Genomic DNA, 13,880 nt, shown 5'->3' with positions numbered 1-13,880 from the left:
TGAAAAGAAACTCATTGCAACCAATTGGGATTAAAATAAAACAATTTTATTTTTTTTTGCAAAATTTCTCAAAAAAAACGTAAGGGGTAAGCCTTATGAAATTTTCGAGTTGAAATTTTTTTGAAAATTTTTTTTCGATTTTTTATTCTTTTTTTAGTTTAAAGCATTATTTGAGTGAAAAGAAACATATTGCAACAAATTCCCATTAAAATATATCACATTTTTCAATATTGCTAAATTGTTCAGAAACAGGGTAAGGAACTTGGTTCCTCGAATAACTTCTGGCACAGACATCTGACGGTATGGCCATCCAAGAAGAAAATGTAGCCCTTGGTGCCATCTATCGACCACAAGTTAAAGATTGGCGATCCGTTGGATACCGACTGAGTTATAGGCAAAAGTTGGTGCAAAAATGAGAAAATTTTTACATTTTCTCAAACAGGGTAAGGAACTTGGTTCCTCGAATAACTTCTGGTACAGACATCTGAGGGCATGGCCGTCCAAGAAGAAAATGTAGCCATTGATGCCATCTATCGACCACAGGTTAAAGATTGGCGATCCGTTGGATACCGACCGAGTTATAGGCAAAACTTGGTGCAAAAATGACCCTTAGTAAATTTTAATTTTTTTGTATTTTTTGATTTTTTCATTATTTTTCACTCTTTTTTTTATTTCAAGCATTATTTGAGTGAAAAGAAACTCATTGCAACCAATTGGGATTAAAATAAAACAATTTTATTTTTTTTGCAAAATTTCTCAAAAAAAACGTAAGGGGTAAGCCTTATGAAATTTTCGAGATGAAATTTTTTTGAAATTTTTTTTTCGATTTTTTATTCTTTTTTTAGTTTAAAGCATTATTTGAGTGAAAAGAAACATATTGCAACAAATTCCCATTAAAATATATCACATTTTTCAATATTGCTAAATTGTTCAGAAACAGGGTAAGGAACTTGGTTCCTCGAATAACTTCTGGCACAGACATCTGACGGTATGGTCATCCAAGAAGAAAATGTAGCCCTTGGTGCCATCTATCGACCACAACTTAAAGATTGGCGATCCGTTGGATACCGACTGAGTTATAGGCAAAAGTTGGTGCAAAAATGAGAAAATTTTTACATTTTCTCAAACAGGGTAAGGAACTTGGTTCCTCGAATAACTTCTGGTACAGACATCTGAGGGCATGGCCGTCCAAGAAGAAAATGTAGCCATTGATGCCATCTATCGACCACAGGTTAAAGATTGGCGATCCGTTGGATACCGACCGAGTTATAGGCAAAACTTGGTGCAAAAATGACCCTTAGTAAATTTTAATTTTTTTGAATTTTTTGATTTTTTCATTATTTTTCACTCTTTTTTTTATTTCAATCATTATTTGAGTGAAAAGAAACTCATTGCAACCAATTGGGATTAAAATAAAACAATTTTATTTTTTTTGCAAAATTTCTCAAAAAAAACGTAAGGGGTAAGCCTTATGAAATTTTCGAGTTGAAATTTTTTTGAAATTTTTTTTTCGATTTTTTATTCTTTTTTTAGTTTAAAGCATTATTTGAGTGAAAAGAAACATATTGCAACAAATTCCCATTAAAATATATCACATTTTTCAATATTGCTAAATTGTTCAGAAACAGGGTAAGGAACTTGGTTCCTCGAATAACTTCTGGCACAGACATCTGACGGTATGGCCATCCAAGAAGAAAATGTAGCCCTTGGTGCCATCTATCGACCACAAGTTAAAGATTGGCGATCCGTTGGATACCGACTGAGTTATAGGCAAAAGTTGGTGCAAAAATGAGAAAATTTTTACATTTTCTCAAACAGGGTAAGGAACTTGGTTCCTCGAATAACTTCTGGTACAGACATCTGAGGGCATGGCCGTCCAAGAAGAAAATGTAGCCATTGATGCCATCTATCGACCACAGGTTAAAGATTGGCGATCCGTTGGATACCGACCGAGTTATAGGCAAAACTTGGTGCAAAAATGACCCTTAGTAAATTTTAATTTTTTTGAATTTTTTGATTTTTTCATTATTTTTCACTCTTTTTTTTATTTCAAGCATTATTTGAGTGAAAAGAAACTCATTGCAACCAATTGGGATTAAAATAAAACAATTTTATTTTTTTTGCAAAATTTCTCAAAAAAAACGTAAGGGGTAAGCCTTATGAAATTTTCGAGATGAAATTTTTTTGAAATTTTTTTTTCGATTTTTTATTCTTTTTTTAATTTAAAGCATTATTTGAGTGAAAAGAAACATATTGCAACAAATTCCCATTAAAATATATCACATTTTTCAATATTGCTAAATTGTTCAGAAACAGGGTAAGGAACTTGGTTCCTCGAATAACTTCTGGCACAGACATCTGACGGTATGGCCATCCAAGAAGAAAATGTAGCCCTTGGTGCCATCTATCGACCACAAGTTAAAGATTGGCGATCCGTTGGATACCGACTGAGTTATAGGCAAAAGTTGGTGCAAAAATGAGAAAATTTTTACATTTTCTCAAACAGGGTAAGGAACTTGGTTCCTCGAATAACTTCTGGTACAGACATCTGAGGGCATGGCCGTCCAAGAAGAAAATGTAGCCATTGATGCCATCTATCGACCACAGGTTAAAGATTGGCGATCCGTTGGATACCGACCGAGTTATAGGCAAAACTTGGTGCAAAAATGACCCTTAGTAAATTTTAATTTTTTTGAATTTTTTGATTTTTTCATTATTTTTCACTCTTTTTTTTATTTCAAGCATTATTTGAGTGAAAAGAAACTCATTGCAACCAATTGGGATTAAAATAAAACAATTTTATTTTTTTTGCAAAATTTCTCAAAAAAAACGTAAGGGGTAAGCCTTATGAAATTTTCGAGTTGAAATTTTTTTGAAAATTTTTTTTCGATTTTTTATTCTTTTTTTAGTTCAAAGCATTATTTGAGTGAAAAGAAACATATTGCAACAAATTCCCATTAAAATATATCACATTTTTCAATATTGCTAAATTGTTCAGAAACAGGGTAAGGAACTTGGTTCCTCGAATAACTTCTGGCACAGACATCTGACGGTATGGCCATCCAAGAAGAAAATGTAGTCCTTGGTGCCATCTATCGACCACAAGTTAAAGATTGGCGATCCGTTGGATACCGACTGAGTTATAGGCAAAAGTTGGTGCAAAAATGAGAAAATTTTTACATTTTCTCAAACAGGGTAAGGAACTTGGTTCCTCGAATAACTTCTGGTACAGACATCTGAGGGCATGGCCGTCCAAGAAGAAAATGTAGCCATTGATGCCATCTATCGACCACAGGTTAAAGATTGGCGATCCGTTGGATACCGACCGAGTTATAGGCAAAACTTGGTGCAAAAATGACCCTTAGTAAATTTTAATTTTTTTGAATTTTTTGATTTTTTCATTATTTTTCACTCTTTTTTAATTTCAAGCATTATTTGAGTGAAAAGAAACTCATTGCAACCAATTGGGATTAAAATAAAACAATTTTATTTTTTTTGCAAAATTTCTCAAAAAAAACGTAAGGGGTAAGCCTTATGAAATTTTCGAGTTGAAATTTTTTTGAAATTTTTTTTTCGATTTTTTATTCTTTTTTTAGTTTAAAGCATTATTTGAGTGAAAAGAAACATATTGCAACAAATTCCCATTAAAATATATCACATTTTTCAATATTGCTAAATTGTTCAGAAACAGGGTAAGGAACTTGGTTCCTCGAATAACTTCTGGCACAGACATCTGACGGTATGGCCATCCAAGAAGAAAATGTAGCCCTTGGTGCCATCTATCGACCACAAGTTAAAGATTGGCGATCCGTTGGATACCGACTGAGTTATAGGCAAAAGTTGGTGCAAAAATGAGAAAATTTTTACATTTTCTCAAACAGGGTAAGGAACTTGGTTCCTCGAATAACTTCTGACACAGACATCTGAGGGCATGGCCGTCCAAGAAGAAAATGTAGCCATTGATGCCATCTATCGACCACAGGTTAAAGATTGGCGATCCGTTGGATACCGACCGAGTTATAGGCAAAACTTGGTGCAAAAATGACCCTTAGTAAATTTTAATTTTTTTGAATTTTTTGATTTTTTCATTATTTTTCACTCTTTTTTTTATTTCAAGCATTATTTGAGTGAAAAGAAACTCATTGCAACCAATTGGGATTAAAATAAAACAATTTTATTTTTTTTGCAAAATTTCTCAAAAAAAACGTAAGGGGTAAGCCTTATGAAATTTTCGAGTTGAAATTTTTTTGAAAATTTTTTTTCGATTTTTTATTCTTTTTTTAGTTTAAAGCATTATTTGAGTGAAAAGAAACATATTGCAACAAATTCCCATTAAAATATATCACATTTTTCAATATTGCTAAATTGTTCAGAAACAGGGTAAGGAACTTGGTTCCTCGAATAACTTCTGGCACAGACATCTGACGGTATGGCCATCCAAGAAGAAAATGTAGCCCTTGGTGCCATCTATCGACCACAAGTTAAAGATTGGCGATCCGTTGGATACCGACTGAGTTATAGGCAAAAGTTGGTGCAAAAATGAGAAAATTTTTACATTTTCTCAAACAGGGTAAGGAACTTGGTTCCTCGAATAACTTCTGACACAGACATCTGAGGGCATGGCCGTCCAAGAAGAAAATGTAGCCATTGATGCCATCTATCGACCACAGGTTAAAGATTGGCGATCCGTTGGATACCGACCGAGTTATAGGCAAAACTTGGTGCAAAAATGACCCTTAGTAAATTTTAATTTTTTTGAATTTTTTGATTTTTTCATTATTTTTCACTCTTTTTTTTATTTCAAGCATTATTTGAGTGAAAAGAAACTCATTGCAACCAATTGGGATTAAAATAAAACAATTTTATTTTTTTTGCAAAATTTCTCAAAAAAAACGTAAGGGGTAAGCCTTATGAAATTTTCGAGATGAAATTTTTTTGAAATTTTTTTTTCGATTTTTTATTCTTTTTTTAGTTTAAAGCATTATTTGAGTGAAAAGAAACATATTGCAACAAATTCCCATTAAAATATATCACATTTTTCAATATTGCTAAATTGTTCAGAAACAGGGTAAGGAACTTGGTTCCTCGAATAACTTCTGGCACAGACATCTGACGGTATGGCCATCCAAGAAGAAAATGTAGCCCTTGGTGCCATCTATCGACCACAAGTTAAAGATTGGCGATCCGTTGGATACCGACTGAGTTATAGGCAAAAGTTGGTGCAAAAATGAGAAAATTTTTACATTTTCTCAAACAGGGTAAGGAACTTGGTTCCTCGAATAACTTCTGGTACAGACATCTGAGGGCATGGCCGTCCAAGAAGAAAATGTAGCCATTGATGCCATCTATCGACCACAGGTTAAAGATTGGCGATCCGTTGGATACCGACCGAGTTATAGGCAAAACTTGGTGCAAAAATGACCCTTAGTAAATTTTAATTTTTTTGAATTTTTTGATTTTTTCATTATTTTTCACTCTTTTTTTTATTTCAATCATTATTTGAGTGAAAAGAAACTCATTGCAACCAATTGGGATTAAAATAAAACAATTTTATTTTTTTTGCAAAATTTCTCAAAAAAAACGTAAGGGGTAAGCCTTATGAAATTTTCGAGTTGAAATTTTTTTGAAAATTTTTTTTCGATTTTTTATTCTTTTTTTAGTTTAAAGCATTATTTGAGTGAAAAGAAACATATTGCAACAAATTCCCATTAAAATATATCACATTTTTCAATATTGCTAAATTGTTCAGAAACAGGGTAAGGAACTTGGTTCCTCGAATAACTTCTGGCACAGACATCTGACGGTATGGCCATCCAAGAAGAAAATGTAGCCATTGATGCCATCTATCGACCACAGGTTAAAGATTGGCGATCCGTTGGATACCGACCGAGTTATAGGCAAAACTTGGTGCAAAAATGACCCTTAGTAAATTTTAATTTTTTTGAATTTTTTGATTTTTTCATTATTTTTCACTCTTTTTTTTATTTCAATCATTATTTGAGTGAAAAGAAACTCATTGCAACCAATTGGGATTAAAATAAAACAATTTTATTTTTTTTGCAAAATTTCTCAAAAAAAACGTAAGGGGTAAGCCTTATGAAATTTTCGAGTTGAAATTTTTTTGAAAATTTTTTTTCGATTTTTTATTCTTTTTTTAGTTTAAAGCATTATTTGAGTGAAAAGAAACATATTGCAACAAATTCCCATTAAAATATATCACATTTTTCAATATTGCTAAATTATTCAGAAACAGGGTAAGGAACTTGGTTCCTCGAATAACTTCTGGCACAGACATCTGACGGTATGGCCATCCAAGAAGAAAATGTAGCCCTTGGTGCCATCTATCGACCACAAGTTAAAGATTGGCGATCCGTTGGATACCGACTGAGTTATAGGCAAAAGTTGGTGCAAAAATGAGAAAATTTTTACATTTTCTCAAACAGGGTAAGGAACTTGGTTCCTCGAATAACTTCTGGTACAGACATCTGAGGGCATGGCCGTCCAAGAAGAAAATGTAGCCATTGATGCCATCTATCGACCACAGGTTAAAGATTGGCGATCCGTTGGATACCGACCGAGTTATAGGCAAAACTTGGTGCAAAAATGACCCTTAGTAAATTTTAATTGTTTTGAATTTTTTGATTTTTTCATTATTTTTCACTCTTTTTTTTATTTCAAGCATTATTTGAGTGAAAAGAAACTCATTGCAACCAATTGGGATTAAAATAAAACAATTTTAATTTTTTTGCAAAATTTCTCAAAAAAAACGTAAGGGGTAAGCCTTATGAAATTTTCGAGTTGAAATTTTTTTGAAAATTTTTTTTCGATTTTTTATTCTTTTTTTAGTTCAAAGCATTATTTGAGTGAAAAGAAACATATTGCAACAAATTCCCATTAAAATATATCACATTTTTCAATATTGCTAAATTGTTCAGAAACAGGGTAAGGAACTTGGTTCCTCGAATAACTTCTGGCACAGACATCTGACGGTATGGCCATCCAAGAAGAAAATGTAGCCCTTGGTGCCATCTATCGCCCACAAGTTAAAGATTGGCGATCCGTTGGATACCGACTGAGTTATAGGCAAAAGTTGGTGCAAAAATGAGAAAATTTTTACATTTTCTCAAACAGGGTAAGGAACTTGGTTCCTCGAATAACTTCTGACACAGACATCTGAGGGCATGGCCGTCCAAGAAGAAAATGTAGCCATTGATGCCATCTATCGACCACAGGTTAAAGATTGGCGATCCGTTGGATACCGACCGAGTTATAGGCAAAATTTGGTGCAAAAATGACCCTTAGTAAATTTTAATTTTTTTGAATTTTTTGATTTTTTCATTATTTTTCACTCTTTTTTTTATTTCAAGCATTATTTGAGTGAAAAGAAACTCATTGCAACCAATTGGGATTAAAATAAAACAATTTTATTTTTTTTGCAAAATTTCTCAAAAAAAACGTAAGGGGTAAGCCTTATGAAATTTTCGAGTTGAAATTTTTTTTGAAAATTTTTTTTCGATTTTTTATTCTTTTTTTAGTTTAAAGCATTATTTGAGTGAAAAGAAACATATTGCAACAAATTCCCATTAAAATATATCACATTTTTCAATATTGCTAAATTGTTCAGAAACAGGGTAAGGAACTTGGTTCCTCGAATAACTTCTGGCACAGACATCTGACGGTATGGCCATCCAAGAAGAAAATGTAGCCCTTGGTGCCATCTATCGACCACAAGTTAAAGATTGGCGATCCGTTGGATACCGACTGAGTTATAGGCAAAAGTTGGTGCAAAAATGAGAAAATTTTTACATTTTCTCAAACAGGGTAAGGAACTTGGTTCCTCGAATAACTTCTGGTACAGACATCTGAGGGCATGGCCGTCCAAGAAGAAAATGTAGCCATTGATGCCATCTATCGACCACAGGTTAAAGATTGGCGATCCGTTGGATACCGACCGAGTTATAGGCAAAACTTGGTGCAAAAATGACCCTTAGTAAATTTTAATTTTTTTGAATTTTTTGATTTTTTCATTATTTTTCACTCTTTTTTTTATTTCAAGCATTATTTGAGTGAAAAGAAACTCATTGCAACCAATTTGGATTAAAATAAAACAATTTTATTTTTTTTGCAAAATTTCTCAAAAAAAACGTAAGGGGTAAGCCTTATGAAATTTTCGAGTTGAAATTTTTTTGAAAATTTTTTTTCGATTTTTTATTCTTTTTTTAGTTTAAAGCATTATTTGAGTGAAAAGAAACATATTGCAACAAATTCCCATTAAAATATATCACATTTTTCAATATTGCTAAATTGTTCAGAAACAGGGTAAGGAACTTGGTTCCTCGAATAACTTCTGGCACAGACATCTGACGGTATGGCCATCCAAGAAGAAAATGTAGCCCTTGGTGCCATCTATCGACCACAAGTTAAAGATTGGCGATCCGTTGGATACCGACTGAGTTATAGGCAAAAGTTGGTGCGAAAATGAGAAAATTTTTACATTTTCTCAAACAGGGTAAGGAACTTGGTTCCTCGAATAACTTCTGGTACAGACATCTGAGGGCATGGCCGTCCAAGAAGAAAATGTAGCCATTGATGCCATCTATCGACCACAGGTTAAAGATTGGCGATCCGTTGGATACCGACCGAGTTATAGGCAAAACTTGGTGCAAAAATGACCCTTAGTAAATTTTAATTTTTTTGAATTTTTTGATTTTTTCATTATTTTTCACTCTTTTTTTTATTTCAAGCATTATTTGAGTGAAAAGAAACTCATTGCAACCAATTGGGATTAAAATAAAACAATTTTATTTTTTTTGCAAAATTTCTCAAAAAAAACGTAAGGGGTAAGCCTTATGAAATTTTCGAGTTGAAATTTTTTTGAAAATTTTTTTTCGATTTTTTATTCTTTTTTTAGTTTAAAGCATTATTTGAGTGAAAAGAAACATATTGCAACAAATTCCCATTAAAATATATCACATTTTTCAATATTGCTAAATTGTTCAGATACAGGGTAAGGAACTTGGTTCCTCGAATAACTTCTGGCACAGACATCTGACGGTATGGCCATCCAAGAAGAAAATGTAGCCCTTGGTGCCATCTATCGACCACAAGTTAAAGATTGGCGATCCGTTGGATACCGACTGAGTTATAGGCAAAAGTTGGTGCAAAAATGAGAAAATTTTTACATTTTCTCAAACAGGGTAAGGAACTTGGTTCCTCGAATAACTTCTGGTACAGACATCTGAGGGCATGGCCGTCCAAGAAGAAAATGTAGCCATTGATGCCATCTATCGACCACAGGTTAAAGATTGGCGATCCGTTGAATACTGACCGAGTTATAGGCAAAATTTGGTGCAAAAATGACCCTTAGTAAATTTTAATTTTTTTGAATTTTTTGATTTTTTCATTATTTTTCACTCTTTTTTTTATTTCAAGCATTATTTGAGTGAAAAGAAACTCATTGCAACCAATTGGGATTAAAATAAAACAATTTTATTTTTTTTGCAAAATTTCTCAAAAAAAACGTAAGGGGTAAGCCTTATGAAATTTTCGAGTTGAAATTTTTTTGAAATTTTTTTTTCGATTTTTTATTCTTTTTTTAGTTTAAAGCATTATTTGAGTGAAAAGAAACATATTGCAACAAATTCCCATTAAAATATATCACATTTTTCAATATTGCTAAATTGTTCAGAAACAGGGTAAGGAACTTGGTTCCTCGAATAACTTCTGGCACAGACATCTGACGGTATGGCCATCCAAGAAGAAAATGTAGCCCTTGGTGCCATCTATCGACCACAAGTTAAAGATTGGCGATCCGTTGGATACCGACTGAGTTATAGGCAAAAGTTGGTGCAAAAATGAGAAAATTTTTACATTTTCTCAAACAGGGTAAGGAACTTGGTTCCTCGAATAACTTCTGGTACAGACATCTGAGGGCATGGCCGTCCAAGAAGAAAATGTAGCCATTGATGCCATCTATCGACCACAGGTTATAGATTGGCGATCCGTTGGATACCGACCGAGTTATAGGCAAAACTTGGTGCAAAAATGACCCTTAGTAAATTTTAATTTTTTTGAATTTTTTGATTTTTTCATTATTTTTCACTCTTTTTTTTATTTCAAGCATTATTTGAGTGAAAAGAAACTCATTGCAACCAATTGGGATTAAAATAAAACAATTTTATTTTTTTTGCAAAATTTCTCAAAAAAAACGTAAGGGGTAAGCCTTATGAAATTTTCGAGTTGAAATTTTTTTGAAAATTTTTTTTCGATTTTTTATTCTTTTTTTAGTTTAAAGCATTATTTGAGTGAAAAGAAACATATTGCAACAAATTCCCATTAAAATATATCACATTTTTCAATATTGCTAAATTGTTCAGAAACAGGGTAAGGAACTTGGTTCCTCGAATAACTTCTGGCACAGACATCTGACGGTATGGCCATCCAAGAAGAAAATGTAGCCCTTGGTGCCATCTATCGACCACAAGTTAAAGATTGGCGATCCGTTGGATACCGACTGAGTTATAGGCAAAAGTTGGTGCAAAAATGAGAAAATTTTTACATTTTCTCAAACAGGGTAAGGAACTTGGTTCCTCGAATAACTTCTGGTACAGACATCTGAGGGCATGGCCGTCCAAGAAGAAAATGTAGCCATTGATGCCATCTATCGACCACAGGTTAAAGATTGGCGATCCGTTGAATACTGACCGAGTTATAGGCAAAATTTGGTGCAAAAATGACCCTTAGTAAATTTTAATTTTTTTGAATTTTTTGATTTTTTCATTATTTTTCACTCTTTTTTTTATTTCAAGCATTATTTGAGTGAAAAGAAACTCATTGCAACCAATTGGGATTAAAATAAAACAATTTTATTCTTTTTGCAAAATTTCTCAAAAAAACGTAAGGGGTAAGCCTTATGAAATTTTCGAGTTGAAATTTTTTTGAAATTTTTTTTTCGATTTTTTATTCTTTTTTTAGTTTAAAGCATTATTTGAGTGAAAAGAAACATATTGCAACAAATTCCCATTAAAATATATCACATTTTTCAATATTGCTAAATTGTTCAGAAACAGGGTAAGGAACTTGGTTCCTCGAATAACTTCTGGCACAGACATCTGACGGTATGGCCATCCAAGAAGAAAATGTAGCCCTTGGTGCCATCTATCGACCACAAGTTAAAGATTGGCGATCCGTTGGATACCGACTGAGTTATAGGCAAAAGTTGGTGCAAAAATGAGAAAATTTTTACATTTTCTCAAACAGGGTAAGGAACTTGGTTCCTCGAATAACTTCTGGTACAGACAGCTGAGGGCATGGCCGTCCAAGAAGAAAATGTAGCCATTGATGCCATCTATCGACCACAGGTTAAAGATTGGCGATCCGTTGGATACCGACCGAGTTATAGGCAAAACTTGGTGCAAAAATGACCCTTAGTAAATTTTAATTTTTTTGAATTTTTTGATTTTTTCATTATTTTTCACTCTTTTTTTTATTTCAAGCATTATTTGAGTGAAAAGAAACTCATTGCAACCAATTGGGATTAAAATAAAACAATTTTATTTTTTTTGCAAAATTTCTCAAAAAAAACGTAAGGGGTAAGCCTTATGAAATTTTCGAGTTGAAATTTTTTTGAAATTTTTTTTTCGATTTTTTATTCTTTTTTTAGTTTAAAGCATTATTTGAGTGAAAAGAAACATATTGCAACAAATTCCCATTAAAATATATCACATTTTTCAATATTGCTAAATTGTTCAGAAACAGGGTAAGGAACTTGGTTCCTCGAATAACTTCTGGCACAGACATCTGACGGTATGGCCATCCAAGAAGAAAATGTAGCCCTTGGTGCCATCCATCGACCACAAGTTAAAGATTGGCGATCCGTTGGATACCGACTGAGTTATAGGCAAAAGTTGGTGCAAAAATGAGAAAATTTTTACATTTTCTCAAACAGGGTAAGGAACTTGGTTCCTCGAATAACTTCTGGTACAAACATCTGAGGGCATGGCCGTCCAAGAAGAAAATGTAGCCATTGATGCCATCTATCGACCACAGGTTAAAGATTGGCGATCCGTTGGATACCGACCGAGTTATAGGCAAAACTTGGTGCAAAAATGACCCTTAGTAAATTTTAATTTTTTTGAATTTTTTGATTTTTTCATTATTTTTCACTCTTTTTTTATTTCAAGCATTATTTGAGTGAAAAGAAACTCATTGCAACCAATTGGGATTAAAATTAAACAATTTTATTTTTTTTGCAAAATTTCTCAAAAAAAACGTAAGGGGTAAGCCTTATGAAATTTTCGAGTTGAAATTTTTTTGAAAATTTTTTTTCGATTTTTTATTCTTTTTTTAGTTTAAAGCATTATTTGAGTGAAAAGAAACATATTGCAACAAATTCCCATTAAAATATATCACATTTTTCAATATTGCTAAATTGTTCAGAAACAGGGTAAGGAACTTGGTTCCTCGAATAACTTCTGGCACAGACATCTGACGGTATGGCCATCCAAGAAGAAAATGTAGCCCTTGGTGCCATCTATCGACCACAAGTTAAAGATTGGCGATCCGTTGGATACCGACTGAGTTATAGGCAAAAGTTGGTGCAAAAATGAGAAAATTTTTACATTTTCTCAAACAGGGTAAGGAACTTGGTTCCTCGAATAACTTCTGGTACAGACATCTGAGGGCATGGCCGTCCAAGAAGAAAATGTAGCCATTGATGCCATCTATCGACCACAGGTTAAAGATTGGCGATCCGTTGAATACTGACCGAGTTATAGGCAAAATTTGGTGCAAAAATGACCCTTAGTAAATTTTAATTTTTTTGAATTTTTTGATTTTTTCATTATTTTTCACTCTTTTTTTTATTTCAAGCATTATTTGAGTGAAAAGAAACTCATTGCAACCAATTGGGATTAAAATAAAACAATTTTATTTTTTTTGCAAAATTTCTCAAAAAAAACGTAAGGGGTAAGCCTTATGAAATTTTCGAGTTGAAATTTTTTTGAAAATTTTTTTTCGATTTTTTATTCTTTTTTTAGTTTAAAGCATTATTTGAGTGAAAAGAAACATATTGCAACAAATTCCCATTAAAATATATCACATTTTTCAATATTGCTAAATTGTTCAGAAACAGGGTAAGGAACTTGGTTCCTCGAATAACTTCTGGCACAGACATCTGACGGTATGGCCATCCAAGAAGAAAATGTAGCCCTTGGTGCCATCTATCGACCACAAGTTAAAGATTGGCGATCCGTTGGATACCGACTGAGTTATAGGCAAAAGTTGGTGCAAAAATGAGAAAATTTTTACATTTTCTCAAACAGGGTAAGGAACTTGGTTCCTCGAATAACTTCTGGTACAGACATCTGAGGGCATGGCCGTCCAAGAAGAAAATGTAGCCATTGATGCCATCTATCGACCACAGGTTATAGATTGGCGATCCGTTGGATACCGACCGAGTTATAGGCAAAACTTGGTGCAAAAATGACCCTTAGTAAATTTTAATTTTTTTGAATTTTTTGATTTTTTCATTATTTTTCACTCTTTTTTTTATTTCAAGCATTATTTGAGTGAAAAGAAACTCATTGCAACCAATTGGGATTAAAATAAAACAATTTTATTTTTTTTGCAAAATTTCTCAAAAAAAACGTAAGGGGTAAGCCTTATGAAATTTTCGAGTTGAAATTTTTTTGAAAATTTTTTTTCGATTTTTTATTCTTTTTTTAGTTTAAAGCATTATTTGAGTGAAAAGAAACATATTGCAACAAATTCCCAACAAAATATATCACATTTTTCAATATTGCTAAATTGTTCAGAAACAGGGTAAGGAACTTGGTTCCTCGAATAACTTCTGGCACAGACATCTGACGGTATGGCCATCC

The sequence above is a fragment of the Anopheles funestus genome, chromosome X (genome assembly GCF_943734845.2).
Source record: "Anopheles funestus chromosome X, idAnoFuneDA-416_04, whole genome shotgun sequence".
NCBI classification, from domain to species: Eukaryota; Metazoa; Arthropoda; class Insecta; order Diptera; family Culicidae; genus Anopheles; species Anopheles funestus.
This window is presented reverse-complemented; position numbering follows the sequence as displayed.